At 40.0% G+C, this 22,536-nt stretch overlaps 1 pseudogene; it reads right to left on the bottom strand.

The window, feature by feature from the left end:
- Nucleotides 1-19,906: 19,906 nt before the first annotated feature.
- On the bottom strand, nucleotides 19,907-21,709 carry LOC144252112 (sodium/calcium exchanger 1 pseudogene; annotated as a pseudogene).
- Nucleotides 21,710-22,536: the final 827 nt, after the last annotated feature.

Below are 22,536 nucleotides of genomic sequence, written 5' to 3'. Positions count from 1 at the left end.
AGTACAAAACACATGTACTGTTATTCCACTTAAGGAAAATGTGATATATGTGTGCATAATACTCACAGAAAAGCACCCAATTAGGCTCACCGCATTATTAGCAGTAATTATCTCAAGGTGTAGAAATCATTGTATATCAGTCTTCTCTATATTTTTTGTATCATTCGAATGTTTTACAGCAAACATATGCTACTTTTATATCAATTTCATCTTCATTTGGGAATAATATTAATTAAGTAAAATTCTATGAGCATGCTGTGCCCCGAAGAACATTGCATTGAAAGCAAAATCAGCCTTACTTGGGCAGCAGATGGTAATGGGAGCTGTTAACCCTGATCTGCTCACTCTGAGCCCTGGAATCTAGATATAGTTATCAGGTGGCTCTTTGTTGTTCAGCTACTTTTCTTTTATAGGTGGCTTACATTTGCTGAGCTTCAATTTCTTCATCTAATGAATGAATGAATGATAATTTTCACCTTACAAGGCAGTTATAAGTATTCAATGAATAATGCCCATAAATGTCTTAGCATGAGCCTAATAAATATTTATTATTGTTGTTGAACAATATAATATATTTATATTATAATAAATAAGCATTATTACATGAAATTCATTAGTTGAGAGAAATCACACTAGAGTGACATGCTATTTGTAGTTGTTGTGTATTAGCTACTAAGATTAGTAGCTGATAGGGTACCGTTAGGAGGATTGTGGAGCAGTCTTTGGCCATGGTGCCTTTACTCCCTTCAGGGAAAGGTGTCCTGAATTCTCTGATGTGCAGCTTCCATGCTCTCCCCAGACGGCTGGTCATATAGTATCACATATGGAAGTCTCAACATTAAGCACAACCTTGACCTTGATAGTAGTGAACTTTAAAGAAAGAAAACAAAAGATGCAAATCTGCCTTCAATCTGATAAGGAAAACAGATCAAGGCTCTCCAATCTGCCCAACCACACACACACACACACACACACACACACACACACACTAAAAAAGAGAAGTTCATCTGACTCACTTGGGTGGAGGCTTCAGAGAAGCTGTAATGACAGACTAAGACAGGAATTTTCTGTAGGGAAGGACATTTCAAGCAGAGGAAGAAACATGGACAAAGGCATTGGAATTTCCTAAGCAAGATACAGAATGCATCTTCTAAAAGAGGGTGCCATGGAAGGGATATTAGGTATGCACCGGGAAACGGGATGTGCAAAGCTGGAAATGAGGGTTCTCTACAAGCTCATAGGCAGTAATCTCTCAATGCACCTAAGTCTTTGTTACCCCAGCTGTTATCAGGAGGTGAGTGGGAGAGATGCACTGAAGCAGCCTACGAAGCTCATGTGGTTACAGAGTGGGGTCCCCAGGTTTGGTGAAATTTGCTGATATCTAATGCAGTGTCAGAGTTCTCGGTAAACCCCCTTTTGTTGACCTGAGAAAGGATTAGAGAGTTCTGGGAAGGTCAGTAAAATGAATTTAAGAACAAATTGAGAAAATATGACACCACAGGAGAGTGCTGAGAAAGAGCAGTCACCAGCAGCAAACTCTGGCACCTAACTCCCGCCAATAAATGGCCAACTTGGAAGCAAGAGGGGACCTTCTAAGTGCTGAGCTCAAAGCGAGCCAGCCAGCTGGGACAAAGAGGTCCTGAGCAGGGAGCAGATGGAGGAAGAGTCCTGCCCCACAGGCAGCACGCCCAACTGCAGGGCCTACCATCTCCCTTCCTGGCCTGCCTCCACCCCAGTCTGACCTGCCCTTCTCTTCCACCTGCCTGAGGACCTGGGCTGCAGCTAAAGGCAGAGGTTCTACCAGGGCTCGGCAGCTGCTTCCCAATCTAGACTACAGGATATTCATCTCTAAAATGGAGAAAATCCATGTCTTAACTAACTCACATAGTTTTGGGAAAGAGCAAACAAAGCAGAGTCAAAAAAGTAATGTAAGTGTTTTGAAGAATGAGTACTGTCATCTCAGAACCTAACTAACCTCTGCTTTCAATTTCTCTTTCAGGCCAATTCACATTGGAATTTAAAACCAAAAAGATCATAGTTTTTGGTTTTATGCAGCTTCCTTACCAATATTCCTTGGACATCTTAACTGGTATTATTTTATAAACTACTATGAAAATATTTGGGAATTTTTTGAAAATTTTATAAAATGAAAATTTCTATTAGCTTAGAGCAAGAAACCATCCAACATCCTAAACTACTGGCAACCTGTTCACCTTGGCTTTTGTTGGAAAACTGGTTTGGGGGAGTTCTTTTTGTTTTTTGTTTTTTTTGGAGAAGGGGAGCTAGAAAACTGCAGAAAAACATGATTGTCCATAGAGTCCTTTACAATGAAACAGCAAACAAGGACTCAACTCTCTGTCTTGGACCCCACTAAGCATTGAGCTTAGAGGTGTGAAACCTTAGCATCCCACTATTTTTTTTTTGGTCTTTTTTGGTACCAGGGATTGAACACAGGGGCACTTTACAATGGAGCCACATCCCCAACCCATATATATATTTAGAGACAGGGTCTTTCTGAGTTACTTTTGGCCTTGCTAAATTATTAAGGCTGGCCTTGAACTCCTGATCCTCCTGCCTCAGCCTCCCAACCTGCTGGGCCCACTGGATTCTGAACATGTTACACCCTCAGTATTTCTTGAGCACCTTCTGGATTCTTCAAGCTGTACAGTCAGGGAAGGTTATGGGAAATGCATACATTGTGGCCACCGCCTCAAACATCTTAGGGTAGTTAAAGGGGTGAGATATAAGTGTGCAGATACATAAATAGAAAATAAAGAATCATTATCTCTCATCCCATCGGGTGTTCGATTCATTGTATATAATTGCACACATTTTCCCAAAAGTAACCTGAGAAGCAGGTTCACTGGGTGGTTAGCATATATGTATTTTGAAGAGGAATAACTGAGCATTTCCAAGCTGAGTGGTGTACTGAGCTTGAATGAGAACCCAAGCCGCCTAGTGTGAGGTCCAAGCACACAGTGTGGCACAGTGGTCAGTAGAAATGGACTGACCTGTGAGAATCATCCTTCTTTTCTGGGTGACTTTGGGTGGTATGTTACCTAATATTCCCATTTTGTAGATGAACAGATAGGATTAGGTGGGCTTTTGGTGAGGATTTCAGAAAGAGATAGTGTGCGTGAAGTGTCTCTTGTGACACCTAGTAGGTGGCTGGAGGGAAGGGAGGTAACTGACTCAGGACACAGGGGTAAAGTCTACTGAGGAGGGGAAACTCTGGCGTGCTCTGGCATGTTCTCCTTTTGGTCAGATGTAGGTCTTGGGACTCCTTTCTTGTAGCCCTACTATGTTACTGGCACCTCTAGCAAGCCCAGACTGCCTGGGCAATGCTCAACTGAGCTGGTCATGCCAGCCTACCTGGTTGCTGAGAATGTCAACCAGGGGGGGACAAGTACAGGTGCTTGCTCTTTGAAAGGAAAAATTTGAGTCGGAGAACATGTTTCCTCTTTGATACCTAAATCAGCCTTGACCACGTTGTTCTGCATGCATTTTTCTATTGTACAGAAGATATGCGGAGGTGAGAGGAGGGGAAAAGATTCACTCCCCTCCTTATCACTCTTGCCAAGTTGAGACTTGAGGGAGGGCATATTCGAAGGAAGCTGTGTCCTCCTTGCTATTCAGCCAGTCATCCAGGATCTACTGAGTATCTACTGAATGCACATCCTATGCTAAATCTCTGGAAGTTTACCTTGTTTACCAACAGGGAAAAGACAACATAGCCCACTCAGGCACATGGGAACTGAATCCTGCCTCAAATAATATTTACTGACAATATTATTTGAGACACTAACTTCAATGAGGATAATAATTCCTACCTTGCAAATTTAATATGAGCACTTAAATAAAAACATATCTGTCTAGAACATAATAGGAGATGAATAAATGATGGTAGTAGTTCCAATTATTACTGTTATTATGTGATACAATTAGAGACTAGCTACAGGCTAAACTGTATAGGTAACTTCAGGTGGAGAAGTGATTAAAAGATACAAGATATAGGCATGGCATGTAGTAACTGGTGGGCAAATTCTTGGAACAACACATGATTTGCCCAGAGCCTTGAGATCTAGAGTGGATTTTTGGATTGGCAAAAGGGAGAAGGAAGCATTTTGTAAGAGTTAGAGGAACATGGAAGCAGAGATTCACAGAGCATGTGCAGAAAGCAGGAAGGATCCTGGAGCAGGGCCAGGGCAGAGACACTCTGGAGCTGACTCTGAATAGGGAAGAGGGACAAGAAGACAGGGAAAGGTTTGTGATCATGGCATTCTGGGTCAAAGCCACAAGCAACATCTGACAGCAGCGTGCAGGTGGATTGGGGTAAGAAAACATGGTGTATGGAGACCCATGAAGAGTCTGGTAATGCACTAGGCCAATGATGATAGAGTCACAGGCTACAGGAAGATGGCATAGCATGGGTCTATGTGACACCTGTAGCACAGCTTCTTCTCCCCATCACCTCTGCCAGACTGGGAGTCCATGCCACACCTTCTTTCTCTTAGCTGCTAGTACTTGGACTAAGAAGGAATCACTATTACAATTTACATTTGAGGAAATGCACTGAGAAGTTGTACGACACAGCTAGGGAGGGATACAGAGGGACAGCAGGTAAGTGACAAAAGGAAGATCTGATTCCAAAGCCTGTGCCCTGACCCTTATCCTACACAACCTCAGGTTTTGCTTTGCCATCTGAGTATGAAATCACCTGAAGTCTTAGAAACCAACACTCGAATGACCCCTGAAGAGTTCTCTGATAGAAGGTGTTTAATCATTAGCTAGGATTTTATTCAAAATGCTTTGAGATGTTTGTTAATGAGTAGGCAAAGAGGTGCTGACTCGGGTAAACTGTAGATCTGAGTCATCCAGGGGGTTGACGATTGAGCCTGGCCTGGAGGCTAGATCTCTGCATCCTTCAGCCATCCTGTCACCAAAAGAGCGGTAGAGCATTTGCCTGTGAGTGCAGGCTGCCTGTGTGACTCCTGGCACCCAGAAATGGGTCCGTGTTCTTCCTTGGGCAGAGGGATAGTTATTATCATTAGACAAATCAGAAAAAAACAGTCAACATCAAGGTGAAAGCCCTTTAAATATACCTGGAAAACAAGAAGTTCTTTAGGTTGAAGTAATTTTGTTTTAATTATTTACAGGAACAGATTGGTGTTGGACATGTGGCCACCAGTTCCATGGCAGAAACTAGTTATTAGAGTAGAATTATGTCTTTCAAGGCACTTAATAGGTTTAGTTGTAGACTTTTGGCAGAAAGAAAGAAGGGAAGGAAGGAAGGAAGGAAGGAAGGAAGGAAGGAAGGAAGGAAGGAAGGAAGGAAGGAAGAGAGGAAGGGAGGGCGGGCGGGAGAAAGAGAGAGAGGGATGGAGGGGGAGAGAGAGAGAGACATAAAGAAAGGGAAGAAGAGAAAGGGAGAGAGAGAGAAGGTGAAAGAGTACAGAGAATCCTTTGAAAAGTTTCTCCTTTGGAGGCCAGTGTGCTCTACCCAATAAATCCAGCACAGTTCCTTTAATCTCCAGTTTTGGAGTCAATGTGTAGACAATGCAACTGAACTATTTAAATACCTACAAGTTTGTAAACATGAGCATTTCCAAAGAAACAGAGCTACCTGGGCATGTATGGGCTGAGGCGATGCTTATCGAGTTTAAGAGGTACATAATTTAATTGCTTCTATTTCTCCTTCTCCATTTCTCTTGCATCCTGAATGGGAAACCTGGGTTCCCAGTTTTGGCAGGCCGCTGCCCATCACTGGAACCATTCTGTTTTATAACTTAAGGGCAGCATTTTGCCCTCTCTTCATAGGAGTTCAAGACTTCACAAGTCTTCCTGTTCTGCTTCAATACTGTTTCCTCCTCTCCTGCCCGACTCTGGTGACCCTCAGCTCATTCCTCCTCTTAGTGACTCATCTTCATCCACCAGATGATGTTCAAGATCCTTTCAAGTCCTTCCAGTCCTTCAACCCATTTTCTTAGGTTACCATTAAAATGTGTCAAGAGAAAAATCAAAACTCCCCATGTCACATACATTTTATGAGAGGGGGATAAAAACCACGGCTGCTGTTCCTTTCCAATGTAAATGTTTACATGTTTAAATCCACGGAGTTTATATGAATAACTGAATTATGAGCCACATGTCCTTTTCTGTAAAGAAATGACACTTTCTTCCCCGAGAAGCTTTTCCTGTCTTCTTTCCTTCCCATGAGAATTAAGTGAAAAGAGAAAGACTGCTTCAAAATCAGGGTGGGATATCTTCTCAACCCTCTCCTCCAGACAGGAATGAGGTTTAAAATAAATATTACCAGACTGGAATGCAGGAATCCAACCATCAATTTGTCCATTCTTCTCCCTCCGAGTAGCACCACATTTATATTCCCTCGGACAGATGTGTCTGATGGCCTCCAGAGAAGGGCATGTCACCCGACTCACAGAGCACTTGGTCAATGGTTCCAGTGTCCTAGGAACTTGTCAGTTGTGAAATTCATTGTGTGCCTTGATCTCCTCTGCCATGTTATTAACCGACATCCCCTCGCTCGTTCCCCAGTGGACTTGAAGAACAGATGGCTATTATCTTCTCTAGGGTGGAGTTCTCAGAAGCATATGAATCTTAAGCAAAGCCAGTCAGTTATTTCCTTCCATCCGTCACCACTCCTCATAATGCCCTCCCCCATCCCATCCCACATCCACACCACATAAATTCCCACTGAAATACTCAATAAAATACAGAATGGAAATGAAAAAGAGCCTGTTAAATCTCTTTAAATCCTGCTGCTGCCTCACATTTTGCCTGTGGTAAATGGTCCTTGATGATCATTGTTCCTAATCTAATAAATCTGATTGTCCTCAGAGGCAACAGGTAATGTGGAGAAGGAGCCAGCAATGTTCCAGATAAATAGCAGCAATTATGTGTGAGAAATCATAATTAAACTTGACATGGGAACCAAAAGTGACCCTGTGGAATAAGGCAGCTTCCCAAACCATGCACAGTGGATTCACCAACAGTTTCCTCTTGAGGTCACATGATCCTAAGAGCCTTGAGTCCTGAAATTTCAGGACACAAAAGACACACAGTGACATCACTCAGGGTAATCATTATGGTTGGAATATGAGGTGTCCTCCCAAAGCTCCTGTATTACTACAGGTGAAATGACTAGATTGGGAGAGCTGTGACCTAATCTGTAGGTTGGGTAGGTTACAAACTGGTCTCCTTACCTCTCCTTGGTGAAGAATTGAAGGTCCCTCTTGACAGTAGCCTGTCCTCTATACCAGGAATGCATGAGGCAAGCCTGAGATCGATGTTCCTCTCTTAAAGTCCGAAGTGCCTGTGCAATGGTGCAAATGTGTAGGTTCCTCCTCTTGGCCTGGGTGTTCAGAGGTGGGACTGTATTACACTGTGGCTGCTGTTCTCCTCCATTATGTGGATTGCATTTGGAGACTCCAGATGAGAGGTGATGCAAGAAACAATGCCCAGAAAGTGGTAACTTGTGGAAAGAAAAGCATTATGAGCTTAGGTATATAACTCTATTTTCTTACCCCCGGTTGACTTTCATTCATTTTCTATGTAACACAGAGTCATTAAACACAAATGTGCTGGTACCAGACTGTGCTAGAAATTCCAAGGTGAGCACATAAGATCCCAGCCTTCAAAGGCCTCAGATTCTAGTCTTCCTTTTTGACCTTGGCCTTCCTCTCTAGCTCCTAGTCGTATCACAAATGCTTCAATGAAGTAGATATGAATGTCTACCCAGAAAAGGGGTTTGAGAGAACATAATAATTCAGCTTCTGTTTCCTAAAGGATTTTATCTTGAAGAGGAAATCAAAGTAGAATGATAACCGCAGGCAAAAACAGGTCTGGCTGCAGAAAATAAAATACTGTAAATTGTTAAGCATCAGAAATGCTCATGGAGGCAGAATCAGCATTTTCCCCAAAGGAGCTTCAAGATCCACAGGGCCTTCCCCTCCCCTCCCATCGGAGTTGTATATGGCTTAAGGAGACACACCAAAGGAGCAGAGCAAGTTTGACTTTCCATCCAACTGTCTCAGGGCTTCACTCATCTTCCTGCTCACTCTCCAGAGGTAGCTGCCCCTCCCCCCTCAGAATAGAGGAACTTTTAGGGTCTGCTCCCCACCATCCCAGTCACCTGTGCAGCTTGCTCCTCACACCCTTCTGCCTGCTGCAAAGTGAAGTCATGAGGTATTTTGGTCCCAATGATAGAAGCGCAAACAGCAGCTTCCACCCAACTCAGATGAGATCATGCATGTGAGATCTCTTTGCCATTTATAAAACTCTGATTAGGCAAATGCAAAAGGTACTTATTTTACAACTCTGAAGCTCAGTGTCCCCCGTGCACAGCAGCCATGGGGGAGGGATCCTGCAGTGCCCTTCCTGAACCTCCAGTGTGGGTGATCTCCTTGCCCCATTTGGATAAGATTTCCATTTTCTAGATCCATCTCTATTGGAATGAATTGAGTGTAAGAGTTCAAGACACAAAGACTGATATGATATTGCATAGCACCCTTTGTTACCTGCTTCCACAGGGGTATTAAGTATCACTAAACATGAGACTAGTAAGCCTTCCATGAGCCCTCTCTGATGATTGAGTTTATATATAATCCTGTGCCCATAACAATGTTTCAGTTAACAGTGGACTAGATCGTGGGCACAGTGGTGGTCCCATCAGACTACAATGGATCTGAGACATTCCTGATGCCATCACAATGTCTTAACATAATGCACTCCTCATGTGTCTGTAGTGACCCTTGTGTGAACAAACCTACAGCACTGCCAGTCATATAAAAGCAAAGCACATGTTATGTACAATAATACAATAATAATGACAATAAGCAACTCTATTACCAGTTTGCATATTTACAATACTATGTATCTATAATTATTTCAGTGATTTCATAAAAAACAATTTTACTGTGAAATGGTGTGCCATGGTTCACTGGCAGCAGCTTCATACAGGTCAGGTCGATCTTGTCTCTTGATAGCCTCAGAGGTCACGTCAGGTGGTGCATCTATACCATTTAGGTTGATGTAAGCACACTCTGGGATGTTTGCACAATGAAGAAAACACCTCAGAGTGAAATTCTCAGAATGTTCCTCCATTGTCAAGCAGCATAGGATTATTATTTTGAAATTTCTGCAGATGAGATCATGCATGTGAAATCTCTTTGCTATTTATAAAACCCCAATTAGACAAATGCAAAAGGTACTTATTTTATAACACTGAAGCTCAGGGTCTCCATTCACAGCAGCATGCCCTAGGGGAGGGATCATATTGTGACTGCAGGTCACCACACAAGCTGTTTCTACAATGACTATGTGAAGGAAACATTTAAGACATAAAACTGTTTAATTCACGAAAAACGAGAACATGAAGTCAGCATGTTATTTTGGTCCCCAAATTCACTAGAGATCTGCTTGCCCTAGCCCACAAAGACACATACTCGGAACACAGGCTACGAAATACCCTCCTTGTCTTGAGTGTTTTTCTCAACTATTCATTTCTCTAATTTATCAAGCAAATAATACATTTTAAAGGAAAATTTGATTATTCAATTCTCTACTTGAAATCTATGTCAGGATTCCATTGTATAAGCCCAAATCCCAGACACTTATTAAGAGCAGAGACATCCCACCCACCACCTCTGCCCCTGGTGGTTCCACCCTGCCCCTTTCCCAGCCCTCAGCTCCTGCTCTCTTTCAAAGGCCATGTGTCACTCCTGCCCCTTCTATGGGTCTTCCATAGCTTCTTCAACACACTCTCTGTGGGTTGTCTAATTTGCCATTAAGCACCCAGCATCTTCCTTTTCTTCCTATAAAGCTTCTCTTCATTCTTCAAAACACAATTGAGATGCCATCTATTCTGTCGCCCCCTCTCTGTGTTTTTTCTTTTGCACCCGTTTTATCTGTTCCTTGTATTGACCTCTGTTAATAGCTCCTGGATTTGACCTATTAATCAAGCATAGGTCATGAGCTCTGGCTCAGTCTGCCTGGGTTTCAATCCTGCCTCAGCTATGAGATTTTGGGAGAATAACCCACTTCTCTGTTTTTTTGCTTTATTGACCTGTAAAATAGGGATTGAAAAAAATTCATATCTGCCTCAGGAATTATTGTGATAATGAAGTGAGTAAGTGCTCAGAACACTGTCTGGCATACAGTAAGTGCTCAATGAATTTTAGTCACTCTTCCTTCCATTGCTTCTTTGTTCATTTGCCTCAGGACCAGACCAGTTCCTCTTGTGGACAGGAACTGGACTATTGAATTTGCAACACAAGTTTCTGCCTAAAACCTTGGAATGGGTTAGGTTTCTTCTATTTAACTCAACAACTTTCATCCAACAGCTTGGACTATAGCCACCTTTTATCCGAATTCCTCATTTCAAACCAATGATCCAGATCAACTGGTTTTTTTCCAAAGACCCATGCCCCCCATCCCTCTCCCCTGCCACCTTCTCCACACCATTTTCTCCCTGCGCTTTCTACCTCTTCAGTTCCTCCCCAGCACTCTGCGTTTTTCTCATGGCTGTTTGAATATTTAGAGATGGGAAAGCTGGGAGTGGGGAAGGGATCAGTAGGTAGAAGGGGACACACTGCAAGGCTCCTCCTGAGTGAATGTAAAGGGCAGAGACCACAGAGGACAGATGGCCACCCTCACTTTGTCTCAGGAGCTCTTAGAGCAACAGACACAATTCCCAGGTCAGGAACCCTTTAGTCTTTGTTGCCAGAACTGGCTCTACAGGTGGAGCCCAGGATCTTGAAGCTTCAATAAAAACTCCAAGGGATTCTGTGTGCATTGCGTTCCAGAGCCACTGACCTCTGGTCTTGACCTTGGCCACTGCCTCCAACGTGATATGGAGCTGGCTGGGGTTGATAGGGATGTCTTCTATTCTGACCAACACCTCTCCTCTCTCACTACGATCCCACTTCTATTCCAGGTGCTGAGCCTGAATCAGGAAAACATGAGTCTTTCCCCAGAGAAAGGGTCACAAATTACCTTGGATCCACTAGGTTTTATTACCCCTAACCCCCACCTCCCTGCACTTTGGTCATGGACTCCATCAAGAAGGGTGAGTATGACTCAGAAAGCCACAGGCATAAATCACTTCATCTGTCCCCACTCTCCAGTCTCATGTATCAGCTCAAGTTATTTCTTATAACTTAATTTTAATCCACACTGATAACATGAGAATTTCCCTCCAAGAAATGAAAAGTCAACTGGTAAAACTAAAGTTCTCCATAGCTCATCTCCTTCTATAACTCTTTCTAGACATAGCCACAGGTGTATTTCTTCTAGAGACATTTTTGTATATTACATTTATGAAAATGTATACAGAGAACATGTAAGGGAGCTGGATTTGTATTTTTAAATTAATTATGCCATAACATATGTATTTCTCTGAAAGTTGTTTGGTTTCTATTTAATTTGTCTTTGAGGTTCCTCTATGTTTTTATAAAACTCGGTCTCATTTAAAAAAAAAGCTCATTGTACTCTATCACATGGATATTACTTTATTTCACATTGACTTTATTGATGAATTTTAGTTAATTTCTAATTTTGACTCTTGTAAAAGGGGGTGTAATAAATACATTGACAGGTGCTTCCTCTGTACTCGTATGAATATATCTCACAACAGAGATGGACACATAAAATAAAGGATAAAAGACTATCCATACTTTACATTTTTGTAGATATTGCTAACGTTATTGCAGATGCTATATCAGTGGTGAGAACTCGCTCTCCTATGAAGAAGGTATCCAATCCCCACACCTATCAGTTGTTTTCTGATGCTCCATTTTCCCCACATTCTGATCTAGCAAGGACCACTCACCATGACTCCTCTCATGTGGCTGTCAAGTGTCTGATATGGTCATCTGGATAGCAGGAGCAAGGGGGTGTGGGTGTGTGTCCTTAGGAAGGACCCACTCCTTCTATCAATTTCAGAAAGCCATCATTGAGACAGGAAAAATTCATGGCCTCCCACCTGTGATTCAACTTAGTTGGTCTAAACTGACTTCAACCTCCATGAGCCTGTTGAGCCATCTTCTGAGCAAGAAAATAATAAGCTACTTAAAGTGGATTAATTGCTCATTTTCAAGGGCTTGGGGTGACACTAGGTGCTGTATATTTAGATGTGCATACAAGCTTTATCCCTTCCCTCCAGAGAGCTCAAGAGTAGGTTTTATGCTAATTATAAGCATAAAACAGGTGGTAAGAAGAGGCTGTGGGTTCTTAAATGCTGAGCAACTGCATGTAATGGAACAAGAAGAAAAGAATGTTCTTTCAAGACCAGTTTGGAAACTTTTCAGGAGCAAAAGAGAATTGAGTTGGATCTAAAATGTTGTGAGGGCTTTTAGTGAAGAAAGTAAAAAAGGATTGAAAACAAGAATAGCCCTGACTTGGGGCATAGGGAGGGTCTAGCTGCAGTTTAAAGTTGAAGCAGGAGAGCTGGAGAGGTAAAGTTAGATGGGCTGGTGACTAGATGGAGAGATGGAGGGAGATAACCCGTGATGTCTGGACCCTTTGTTTATTACTTATTTATTAAGAAATGCACATGACATTTATATTTGTTTTGTTTGCCATAGTGTTTACAGGGATGGGGAGCAGAGGAAAGGTGATGACCACATTTTATTGGTTCACTCTCACTGCTATTTTTTAAAATAATTAGCCTAAGTTTTGGTGAGAAACAAGATTGCAAAAGAGGATATAGGCAGGGATGGGGCATGCAGATAGTTATTGTAGTTTGCTAATACTTTCTCCTTGTAGTGATGGTGGAGAGGGAGAGGGAGGGAGGGAGGGAGGGAGGGAGGGAGAGACAGAGAGAGATCGATCTTACCCTGGTTAAATTTAATCTGACAACCAAAAATCCATTCACTCAATGTAATGGTGAATACATTAAATTATGGAGTTGGGATATACAATGATGAACTGAAATATATATACACACACACTATGGAGAAATAGGCTGTCTATCAACATAAATATTCTATGGCAGGAAGTGATAGAAAGGGATAGAAAGGATTTTATTATACAATATAAGAGAAGGAAGAGGCTATTTCCTCCTAGAAGCATCAGGGAAAACTGTAAGAAGAAAGGGATAGTTAGTAGGAATAGCCAATCTCCATTAATTGCTAACCATATTCCAAGCTTGTGTTGTCATAAGCCTAAATTGATTCTTGCAAAACTCTGTGAGATAGCTTCTATCATTCTCTCCCTTTCCCTCCTCCTATTTGACCATTAAGAAAAACCACGGCATAGAGAAGTTAAATAACTTGCCAGTAAATAGTTTGCAGTTCAGCTCTAGAGTCTGGCCATTTAACACACAGTAGTAACCCTCAGTGGCTGTGTCCTGGAGGATGAGTGGAGTGGATTTTGCACATGAGTACTAGCAGAGCAAGTAGAGAAATAGTAGCAGGAAAAGATGAAGGGAACATGGGGTGTCAGATCACACAATTTAGAAAGAGAGATATACAAAGAGAAGACATTGTAAATAAGAAAAATTTTAACATAAAACTAGGCTAGAATCAGGTCATAAAGGGAATCAAGTCACTTTCTAAAGGGTGAGTCTTGACTTATTATACTTGGCGGGTTTTGAAAGATCTCATCTTATGACATAGGTGGTAGAAAGACTAATCTGACAGTCACACGCGAGATGGATATGACACTTGCATAGAGGGTAGCAAGACCAGTTAAGGAGATTATAATCAATAACAGAGAACATAACTTGGAGTGACAGAAGTGACAATGACAATGAGAAATTGCCAAAGAAGCTGTGAGGAATTACAAATAGAAGTGCAACACTGAGAGTTTAGTGATTGAGAAAGAGGAGTCAGAAGAAAAATGTGAGCCTTGAGCTTGGGTAATTGTAAGGGTAGGGGTGTTAGCCACCCAGCTCTGAAACAGGAGACCTCAACGGCTGTGTAACAAATGAAGAAGTTAATTTTGCACATGGAGCTATGTAGACTGAGCTGCCGGCTGGCTGATCTTCTGACAGTAAGTATGATAATTAGTTCTGATAGTGTTTGAATGCATTCTATAGTGTATAGCTTTTAAAAAACTGAATCAAAGTCAGGGCCTGAGAGGAAGAGTATACCCCAGGGTTTATGATGAGAACCTTGAACTGACAGATTTTCTTGAAACTTCTGGGTCTTCCCCTTTATTGGACGATAGGATCCCTCAATCCCTTTACTCAAAGATATGGAGAAGCCTCAAATAAAATAAATGTTTTATAAAACTATGCTGTTTTTCTCAGGACTTTTCCCAACTTTTCTCCTGGTTGCTGGAGCAATTACCAGGGATCTATCTCAGCAAGACCCAACTGGGGAATTATTGGGACTGTTAAAGGACCTCGATCATCTGTATCAGTGGAGGGTATGTTCAAGAGTGGCTCCTGAGAGTTCTGGGTTGATGGGTCAGAATATAAAGCTGGATAATAAAGAACTGTCATTATGGGGGCATTCTCTCATAATACAGCATTTAATCCCTGGAAAGGGTGCACTCTCTCTCTTTCTTCAACGTTCAGGGACACTTTACTACTGAGCTAAATCCTTTTTTATTTTTATCTTTTTTTTAATTATTGAGATAGTGTCTCAGTTAGTTGAGGAGGCTGGCCTCAAACTTGCCTTAGCATCCTGAGTAACTAGGATCATTGGTATGTGACACTATGACCAGCCCCAGGGTATGATTTATTTTATGTTGCTGGGGTAGATATCCAGAAGCTTGGAAGAAGTGATGGTCCTCATGAAATGAAGTAGAAATGTCAAAACAGACAGTAGAAGAAGGGTTCAAGCAGACACAGAGAAGTAGTCATGCTAAGGTCTCTTTAAAATGGAAGAACAGTGAACTCACAGGATGACTGTATTCTTTGGGAAGCCCAGGGGATATTCTGTTGAGGTGATAAGAGATGCACTGTGAGGCATTATTAAGAAGCTTAGTAGCCACTTCTTTCTGCATGCTGAGCTAATCCCAGTCTTATAAAAATACAGTAGCTTTTATTGTGGGAGAGGCTGTCTTCCTAAACAATTATGATGTTCTGTTCACATGTCCACCAATATTTTCAATTTAATTTTTCCACTCTCAGGTAAACATAGATTCCTTTTGTTTGGAAGACGACTAATGCATTCAGAAAACATATGCATTTACAAAAACATCTTGCAGTTATAATTTAGGTTTTCAGATGATACTACATGTGGTTTGGCTCAAAAGAGATAAATATTCTGGTCTGAAAATATAATCCACTAAAGCAGAAATCCATTGAAATGCTAAAATTATTGCAACCAAATTTTCTACATTAGCACATTACCTAGGAAAGTTCTATGCCAGTATAAAATATCATATGCCTTTAATTTAAAAGTCTAAATGTAATAGTCTAAATGAAATTCTTCTAATTTAAAATAAATCCTGAATATGCCAGATTCAAGGCACTACGTACTAATTTTTCATTATTTTTATTATTTCATTATTTCATATTAATATGCCAGATTCAAGGCACTACGTACTAATTTTTCATTATTCCTGATTTTTCCCAATGCACAATTGTTCTTCTGTTCTAATCACTTCAAGTTTTACTTTATTTTTTTATGTATCTGGTGGTCTTATTGTACCATATTATAAAGCTACATGCCATATCACATAGCTAAGTATTTATTCCATAGAATGCTGTACGGCAAGACATGAACACCGGTATATAAACTGCCAAAACCAGTATTTGTTTCCTATGGAATGTAATAATAATAATGATAATAATATAATAATAATTTGATAGGACTTACACTAAAATTTTATTTATTTTTTAATCCTTTGTTCAAAAACAGTATATAAATATTCAATGTAAGAAAGCTGTATTTGTTGAGATAGATGCCTTGCATATTACATCTCTTAGAGTTAATGAAGTTACAACCACACCTGAAAATAACAGTTGTTAAAATTAATACTGGGCTGACACATTGGTTAATACATTTTTCTATGACTAGAAAGCCTGTAGTAAACTGATTTGCTAAGCAATATGTAAATTTTCCAACTTACATAGTTTTCTCAACTCTGTTTTAAATATATCACAGTAAATCCTCATTTTTTTCAATTATCTTCTGAAATGATATCATTATTGAGCTATAACTAAGCAATTAAATTTGAGTTGTAGCTACATTAATGAATTAACCTTAACATTTTCCAGAACAGTTAATATTAGACTTTGGAAGACCAAGCAATATTTTGTAATAATTAGTACTACTGAAATAGTATCATTAAAGAACAATCATTAGTAGCATTTCAAATTTGTAGATATCACCTACCAAACCACAAATCAAATTAACATATTCTTGATTTGTTTTTTATTAGCTGTTAACATTATACAGAATTCCTTGTTGAATTCCCTAATTGAATGATGTTGAGAAGTTAAAATTAGTTGTCATGGATTTAGGATTTTTCATTGATTGTGCTTTCACAAAAGCATATGATAGTTGTTAATTTTTATCTATTAAGTGGGGTTTTGCATTATAATTTTAAAATTTTATTTTACTGAGAATCTGTTTTATCAGTGCTTTTTTTCTGAAATACACATTTTCATCTTAAAAAGGTCAATTTGAAGTAATTCAAAGAATTTATATAAGAATATGAATAAGTAGATACAGACATCCTTATAAAATTAAATGATCTATTCTACCCTAAAAAAAGATAAATGTTTAGGAATCCTTAACACTTTTACCTACAAACTAAAATGTTGATGCACTTTTGACAAAAGTTATTAGATGCTGGGACACCAACGTAATCTAACTTAGACTAACAGTTAATATTTTAGTTTTGTCCTACATTTACAAAGATTGTGGTTCCATGTAACTTAAAAAGTTATTTTGGATTTAATTTTTTGTTAGAAAAATGAATACATGTTGAAAAGAATTTTAAAAAATGAGAATTTCTTTTGTTTTTGTAGTCAAAGAATCAATAAAGCTGGGCTGCCACTTAGTCTTGATCCCTGATCAGATTGGACTGTGTCTACCTTGATTTATAGACTCTTAAAATTAGATAACCTTTAAATCCAATGCTTTTGTACAAATCTCTTTATAGCACCCTGAAAAGAATCACCAATCCTGACTTTAATGTACAGCATTAAATAATCAAACAAGAAGATTTTTCATTGTATTTAATAAAGCTCAGCTGTGTCAAGAGCCCTTATCTATGTATGATAGGTTTTGAAGAAAACTACCTCTAAGATGAACTGTGCTATGGAGGAGATATCAAATCTTTCTTGAAGATAAGTTGGGGGTTGAGTCTACAGAGGCAACTTCATTGCAGAATGAAAAACTCCTTTGTGCTTGAATCTGACTATACGGACCTGGCATTGGACATGATCACCAAAGGAAAAATAATCCATTAAAAAAAACGAGAGTTTGGCAGCCAATCCCTAAAAAACAAATACCAAATGTCTTCTTTGATATAATGAGAGCAACTAAGAATAGAGCAGGGAGGAAGAGCAGGAAGAAAAGATTGATATTAAACAGACACACGAGATGGGAGGGAAAGAGAGAGAAAAGGGAAATTGCATGGAAATGGAAAGAGACCCTCATTGTTATAAAAAACTACATAAAAGAGGTTGTGAGGGGAATTGGAAGAAAAAACAAGGAGAGAAATGAATTACAGTAGATGGGATAGAAAGAGAAGATGGGGTGGGGGAGGGGGATAGTAGAGGATAGGAAAGGTAGCAGAATACAACAGTTACTAGTATGGCATTATGTAAAAAGGTGAATGTGTAACCGATGTGATTCTGCAATCTGTATTTGGAGTAAAAATGGGAGTTCATAACTCACTTGAAACTAATGTTTGAAATATGATATGTCAAGAGCTTTGTAAGGTTTTGAACAACCAATAAAAAAAAGATTCTCTTAAAAAAAAGACGGAGTTTGGCAATATTCCTTCTTTAATCAATTTAATTCAATAGGGTGAGTGTTTTTAATGGGAGTTTGGCAAAATAAATTATTCCATTGAATCACTGTCAATCTTTTTATAAAACCTTCTTCTTCTACATATGCCACCTAAAATAAGATTATTTATTTATGGTTTGATACAAATCTTGGATAGCAAAGTAGATAGGGAAAGCTTGACTCTCAACTAAATAAGTAGAGAGCCATTATTCTTGTGAGAAAGCAACATAAAATTTTCATGAGAAAACATCCTAAGTCAAACAAATGAGGAAAACAAAGCACCACTTTAGTTATATTTAAGGGCTACCCTTGTGAGTACATTACACTTTCACATAGATTCCAAGTGCTCTCTACTACGGGAAGGCTCAATAATTGAAATGATCAGAAAATATAATGCAAAATAATTCCTAGCAAAGGAATAAGGGTTAAGTGCACTAACCTGGGAAAAATCACATTCAATAACCTTTTTTTCTTGCATATTCAGGACACTAATTTGCTACTATATCCTGTCTTTCAGGAACATAAGTGTTCCAGTGAAACCCATCACAGTAAGTGGAACATTATCAACATAAGAACCAACATAAAGTAGATATTCATCAAACACTGTTGCCCACCTACACACATCAGAAGATGGATATTATAATCTCTGCTTTGCTGAACTTCATTGTGATACTGTACTAAGTAACTTCACATCCCTTTAACATAATGGCAAAGAGATGTAAGGACCCTGGAAAGCTTTTTCAAGAAAACCTGTTCCCTCTGATCATCCCCCCATCTTTTTTTTCCCCTACATATTCAAGAGGAGAAATTTCATACTTGGAGAGCATGTATCTTGCCATTCGAACATATTATATACCACTAGAACCATTTTTAAAAACTAATTATAGTTAATATATTTATTTCTCTTTCTTGAAATTCCTAAGTTGTAAATGCTTCAAAAACAATCATTCACCATAATATCCTTTGTTACACTGTAGATAATACAGTGATAACACAGTTTCTAGTTCTTCTTCATCCCTCCTTCCTTCATTTATCTTATTCCTTTTCTCTTTACCTCATTCCCTCCCTCATTCTTGGACACTGGTCCTTGAGTCAAATTCCCTGGCTTCTTCTAGTGAATTAAGTGCAAAGCCCTCTCTAAGGCAAGGAAGGAGGAATGTCTCTCTCAATGGCAGCTCTCAGTGGAAGAATCACTTCATAACACTCAGTATTACAACTGTAAAGTGCCAATAGCGAGAGTAAATTGCTCCCTACTTCTTTCTCTGACCTGTTCCCCATCAACTAGGATGCTTGGACAGAGTCGTATTTCTCTCCTCATCACTATATGAGCAGGGTAAAAGGGTTTATGTAATCATACAAAGTAAAACCATACTGGAAATAAATAATAGATATATCCTCTTCTCCTGATAGCATAACACTGAAGAAGCAGGGTTGGTCATTAAGTCATAATTAAACACTAGCATACAAGCAGAAACATTATATTGTCATAAAACCACAATGTCAGATGAAAACCACAGAAATATTTCCACTCAGTCCTAGTAGCCACGAAATTCTTTTTAGAGGTGTTTCTTTTTTGGGCTTTCCCAATTTGTACTCAGCAATGAAGATAGGAACCTTTTGTGATGTGTTAAATATTCCTTTTCTGTATATATACTGTGTGATCCAAAATAGAATACAGAATTTTCAACCCATCTTAAATGATCTGCTAACTTACGTCACAGGCTTCATTTTATCATGGCCTACAGTGTACTTGAATATGTAAAAAAGACAAAAGAAAAAAAAGATCTCAATGTCAAATTAAGATCTGTGTCTAGTACCAATTGATAGGTGTCACACAAACAAGGACTGATACTTTGAAAGGTGTCTTCCATAATAACTATTCCGTTCCTTTTATGCCATTTGGTTTAAAAATATGCACACACTCTTGCAGTTATGCACTCACTCAACCATACACATAAACATATAAAAAGAACTTACACAATTTCATCGTTCTGGAATTCCAGCTCTCCACAAGTGTCCTCAAAGTCCTCCCCTCCACCTCTGGCAGTCCCTTCGATGGTTTTATAGGGAATGATAACATTTCCTCAAGCTCCAGATGTTCTCAATACCTTCACCTCCATGATGCCAATGCTCTCACTCACATGAGTCACAGGTTCCTCAAAAGTAAAGATGCCTGCGTGGTCATCATCAAAAATGGTTACAGTGGCCGTGGAGGGTGATCCGAGACAAGCAAGAGTGGAGACATGATTGGCTTCCAGGATGCCATCTTCTGAAGCTTCAAAGGATACTTTGACATTGCTGAGGTACACAAGGAAATTTTCATCCTCCTCAAAGATGTCATCATCGATGATGCCAACTCTGATTTCCTTCTGGGTCTCGCCAGGTTTGAAGACCACAGTTCCTTCAGTGAATTCATAATCAGACCCAGCATTATCCATGCCGTCCTCTGTTCTGAAGTTAATGAACACAGTGTTGGTCAAATCCCCATCTCTGCGGATAATGGTCAGGGCCACAGTACCACAGTTCTCCAGACACTGATATGTCCCTTGCTCGAAGAAGACCTTCCTCACCGGGTCCTTTTCGGCCACTTCCGTGTTGACCTCATGCATGCTGACAGCCTTCCTTTCTTGGTCAGCTGCATGCCTCTTTAAAATGTTGCCAGCTCCGGTCATCAGGCGAGTAGCTTGGATGCGGTAAAATGCTCGACTTTTTTGCTGCTGACTTAGGACTTGGTAGTTGGCTAATTCTATTAACTGCTCTATTTCTTTCTCTGGATGTTTCTGCTTCAGTTCCTTCAGAATCCTCGCCATTTCTCGCCTAGCCTCTTCATCATCTTGGTCCCTCTCATCAACCTCCAGAACCAAAGCTCCATCTAAGAAATTGTCAACGTGAGAGTTGACTACTTTCCCATCCATTTCGATTTCCGTTTTGGAAGATGGCCTGTCCGCCTCGTGTTCAATGATCATTCCCCTCTGCTTGCCAGCCCGATGCCGCTTGTAGACATACTTGTAAAACAGCAGCCTCCTATCTGCTACCCAGGCGAACACCACACAGATGGGAAAGAAGAAGAAAGTAAGCAAACCTTCCCAGACCTCCACAACACCAGGAGAGATGACAGACAGAATAATGTACAGCCAGGTATAGGCGAAGATGCTCCAGGCTGCCGTCACGAAGAACATGCGCAGATGCTTAATCTTCCTCGTCTCTCCATCAGGGACCACATAAACACAAAGTGCAATGATGATGAACATGTTGAAGGCAGCACTTCCCACAATGGTGCTGGGCCCCAGGTCTCCCGCAGTGAAGTTATGGACACACACTTCAATAACTGAAAGCAGAATCTCAGGAGCAGAAGATCCCAGGGCCATCAAGGTCAAGTTGGATACAGTCTCATTTCAGATCCTCACAGTTGTCTTGGTGGTCTCTCCATTGGGTTTCTTTATGGTTATTTCTTTTTCTTGGGAAGTGATGACTTCAATAGAGGACATGAACCGGTAGGCAATGATAGAGACTCCCAGAAACATGTAGACCATGGCCACGAAGTACACAGTAGCTCTAGCAATCTTGTCTCTGAAGGAAGGGTCTTGGGGCTCCCAAATAGGCAAAATCACCCCTTTCTTGCAAAAATATGAGCCCGTACATTCAGTGGTATTGTTTCCTCCTCCTTCCATTTCAGTCTCAGCAGTTATATGGTCCACGTGGGAAAATAAGAAAGACATCAGAGCTAACAGATGAAATCCCATTGAAAACATGGGTGAGAGGCTTAACTGAGGCATGTTGTACAAGGAGACGTCCAACTGTTCTGACCTGTTGGTAAAAAGAAGATCGGGACAGGGAGGGTAGAAAAAAAATCACATTATTAGATCCAAATCCAAAGCATGATTAATACCTTTAACAAAAATTTGTGTATGTTTGACCATCACAACATCTCTGGTGAATCATCACTAACCTGACTCCGTCAGTGATTAAGCAATCCTTTGTGAAATTTACAATTTGGTCTCTCTGTTTGTGAATTTTCTACATGTAATTCCATCCACTGAGCAAGACTCACAACTGACTTCCTGGAAATGAAAAGTTCAATTTTAAGCCTGGCCTAATTAAGCACACATTTATGCATACTAATGGGCAACAAGAAAGATAAACAAAACTTTTGAAGCATTAAACAATTGCCTCCTTGTTGCTAAAGCAGATTTTTTCTTTTAAATTTTGGTTGGTTCATTATCTTCAAGGACATTTTTCATGGAGAAAATCACTTTATTAATATCCGTGCATTGAAATTCAGACTCGGAAAAACAACTACCAAAACAAGGCGTGGTGATGATCTTAAATTTGGAAGTACATCTTACACTGTATTTCAAGAAATCACACCCTACTGCTCTAAACTGACTTGGAAACAGAGAAATCTCTAGGTTTGCCTGCAATCAAAGCTCAATGGTATTTATTCTCAAGAGGAAAAAAAATTCCACTGTAATGCAATATTTCCACACATTAAGTACAGGTTTTAAAAGCATGTTTTGATGAGAGCACATTTCCTCCTAATTTTCAGCAACCAGGGTCTCCTGATATATTAGCAACTGGGCATCTAGTACTTTGAGAATAGCCC

Source organism: Urocitellus parryii, unplaced genomic scaffold (genome assembly GCF_045843805.1).
Source record: "Urocitellus parryii isolate mUroPar1 unplaced genomic scaffold, mUroPar1.hap1 Scaffold_37, whole genome shotgun sequence".
NCBI classification, from domain to species: Eukaryota; Metazoa; Chordata; class Mammalia; order Rodentia; family Sciuridae; genus Urocitellus; species Urocitellus parryii.
Note: the sequence above shows the minus strand (reverse complement) of the source record. Positions and strands in the feature narration are given on the sequence as shown.